The sequence below is a fragment of the Colletotrichum phormii genome (assembly GCF_030913505.1).
Source record: "Colletotrichum phormii strain CBS 102054 chromosome Unknown BDP81scaffold_11, whole genome shotgun sequence".
Taxonomy (NCBI): Eukaryota; Fungi; Ascomycota; class Sordariomycetes; order Glomerellales; family Glomerellaceae; genus Colletotrichum; species Colletotrichum phormii.
In genome coordinates, this window is record NW_026851453.1 from 1624046 (window position 1) to 1627644 (window position 3599).

Here is a 3599-nt window from a genome sequence, read left to right on the forward strand (position 1 = left end):
AGCAGTACCTCCGCCGGAGCAGGCTAGGTAGGGTACCAAGCTATACGGTAGATCTTCCGCGGATCCGAACTACTCGGCTCTTAAACTAAGGTGTATGACGCGGAGGTATATGCTACGTATTATGGCCTGATAGAAGCCGCCCGGGCTCCTACGGCTCGTATAGTAGATAACGTCTATATTTACCTCGACAACCTCGTAGTCGCGGCTAGATTATACTCCCAGAGCATAGGAAGTAGCCAGGCTAGATTTAGGGCCTTCAATAGGCTCTCTTCCTCCTGGACTCGGAGACAAAGAGAGAGCTGGACAACCCCCGGCAGGGTTTATGTTTAGTGGTGCCCTGGGTATACGGGAGTACCAGGAAATGAAGAAGCGGATGCTCTAGCCAAGGAAGCCTGCAAACTAATCCCAAAATCATAACCATAGCCCTTATTAGCGTACCTAGAAAGGCAAGCTAAAGCAGCTACCTTCCAAGCCTTTGCCAGAAAATGGCTGTCCTAATGCCCTCGGTAATATACCGACCTCAAGATAATTCTTCATCCCAAGCCGCCCGAACTCCGCCTCCCTCGGCACTTATTAGGAAGGCTATACGTAGTAAGATCCTATCATAGAGACTTTGTAGCATACTACGAGAGATTCGCTCATCAAGATACGTTGCTCAACTATAGCTATAGGAAACCCAAGATATTAGTCCATTTCTACTTCTGCAAGCGTAGACGCAAGGCTACACCGTACTACCTCGCCGGCGTGGTGTAGTGGCATACACCTGGCAAGGCCTCTGGAGCCCAGAGGTCGCTGGTTCGATTCCAGCCGCCGGCAACTGCTTTAACTACCTGTGGGAAGGGTAGGGCAGAGCCCAATACGGGGCCTAGGACCCTTTCCGGACCCTCGCCAGGGTTTTCTCATATCCACACCCTCCGACCAAGAAAAAGTGGATATGCGGCGAGTACACGTCGTAAACCAAGTACTGGGGCAGGAATGGTCTTGTACAAATCAGAACATGTACGAGGGGCCTGTTTCGGCAGGCCGCCCTCTCCAGACATATCCGGCCTTAAGCCCAAAAATTCAAGAAAGGAACTGAGGCACCAGCGGGAACCAGGGACAGATAGAACGCATAGTAGCCATAAGGCACGATTTGGAGGACGATTTGAACTGTATCTAGCAATAGTTATAGGGCGACGGCTCTCCACGCCATATACCTTTCGGGAGGTCGGCCGCAAGGGCGGCTGCGCCCTTGCCGCCACGGCGTTAAATATAACACACAACACACACTATGCATGACCAAGAACAGGGCCTACCCCGCAGGCTTACGGCGGTTATAATACGCTATATATACATAGGATAAGGGGATACGAAGTACACTCTTACGGAACGGAAGAACTATGGTATAAATCACGTAATAATAAGATAAGGATTATTTAGGATCAATATAATCCAATACGACTCAGGGGCTAAACGATCATTCTAGATTAGAATAACCTAAGACGACCTAAGGGATAGTTAATGGATATATTTAGGATCAGGACTTATATATAAAGATAGACTTAAGCTAGACTCTAGGATAGACTTTCTATAGCTCTTCAGTAATTAACTTCGTATCAGATCTTATGATCGCTTTCAGCTATCTTCCCTAAGAACCTCTTTGACAAGACTACGATTGATCACCGAAGCCTTACCTACCCTTACGATTGACAGACATAGCTTCCCTGAAGCTATCCCCGACTACGATTACTGTTACCAGTTCCGAAGCCTCAACTTCTGCAAACTACCCCTACGACTAGCTGGCCGTAACACTCACTACGACTAACTGGCCGTAACACTTAGCCTCCCTAGGGCTACCCTTCATCACCTCCTCGCGGCACGGTCAGGCTACGGGAACTTTAAATAGTATTATTAACGCTTTAACTATACAGAAGCACTAACTTACTCACCTGCTTCTATAGAGGGGTTAAGGAGGCAGACAACTTCCCTCTCGCCTAATTTTTCTTGGCATCTGCTGTTAGTGTAATAAGTGGGCTACCACCAAAATCCTTAACAGCTGAAAACCCTTCACCTCTCCTCCGGCGCCCTCCCGCGATGGCCTCGCAGCCTCCGGCGGGCTCTGGACCGTTGCCGACCTCCTCGGCCGGCCTTGATCGAGGCTCTGGACCCTCTTCAGAGCCGCCCCCATCCTCAAGGGCTAAACGCCGCCGCGAAACCGAGGCCCAGCCACTCCGGCCCAGCCTCGTGGGAAGCCAGCCCGACGCCCCAACAACAACCCCCTTAACGGCTAAGGGGCCCTCGACTATGACTGGGACAGCTACTGGAGCTGTCCTTACAGCTCTTAATGAAGAGGCTAAGCACTATGAAGCCCGAAAGGACGTCTTTATGGCTATTGCTCAGTCTGTGGACAACGTGATCTCTTGCTTTGAGGGGCCTAGGAAGCAGATTGCAAAAGAAGCTACAACCTATGTAATCCAAGCCTTGAAGAGGATTATGGGTAACGAGACTACGGCTCCGGCTCCGAGCCGGAAATGGACTGACGTAGTAGCCTCGGCTTCAACTACAGCCGTGGCCGTAGCCCCGACCCGTACCCGAATCCCCACCCGGCCCGAAGTCCAGACACAGAGTCTGACGGAGACCCGGGCCCAGGCTCTATCCCAACCGAAGGAGGACCTCCGGGTCTTTACCCGTATCCCAGAAGAGGGCCTAGCGGCTGCTAGGAAGCACGCCCCCTTCGCCCTACGCCGGACAGTCTGCCAGGCCCTTAGGCTCCAGCTGGCAGATATCCCACACATCTACCATATTGCAACTGGCTACTCACTGAGACCCCTGAATAAGCAGGTCCAGCAAGCCCTCCTTGCAAACAAACAGAAACTAGCAGAGTGTCTCGGAGCCTATAAGGTTGAGACCCCTACTAAGTGGTTTACCTACGTCGTCCCACGTTGCCCTGCTAAGATGTGGACTCTTGATGGCGACGCCCTTGACCCAGCTACTCTGGTAGAAGATGAGGTCCTTGCCCAAACAGGACGCAAGCCTACCCGGGCCCAGCAGTCCCGGCTAGGTGTAAACCCTATTACAAACGAAGTCTCCTGGGTCATCTCCTTCTCTGTGGAAGTACCACCCTTCAGACTGTTTAACCAAAGCAGCAGGTCTCAGCTTATCCAAAAGAAGAAGACCCTAATCAGACACGACCCTGGATGCCAGGGATATCATTCGAACCGATACTGTAACCGACAGCCGCTCTGTAGCAACTGTAGCAGGCCCTCGGGATCCCACGAGACTGGGCCCTGCATAGCTAGACCGAAGTGCGCCAACTGCTCCGGCCCCTTCCAAGCTAACCATAAGGACTGTCCAGCAAGGCCCCTAGTGGTTAATGGCTCCCCTACCCTCCCAGACCGGAAGGAACTCTCCCGGATCCGTAAGGCTGGTCAGAAGGCCTATGAGGCCCTCTATCAGAGCAGCCAGGCTGGCACCCAAGCCAGCAACACCCAGCAACCTAGCAACAGCCTAACGAGCCATCAGCCCGGCTCAAAGCGCCCACGCGCCCCTACCCCTATCCAGGACTCAATTGTTGTAGCGGACGTTAGTGATGCGGCTAGCTGTAGCAGCATGGATGAAGA

General features: G+C 52.5%; 1 non-coding gene across 1 annotated transcript; it reads left to right on the forward strand.

Moving 5' to 3' along the window:
• Positions 1-738: 738 nt before the first annotated feature.
• Positions 739-816, forward strand: BDP81DRAFT_t183. Its single transcript has one exon. It is a non-coding gene; the product is annotated as a tRNA-Gln (tRNA).
• Positions 817-3599: the final 2783 nt, after the last annotated feature.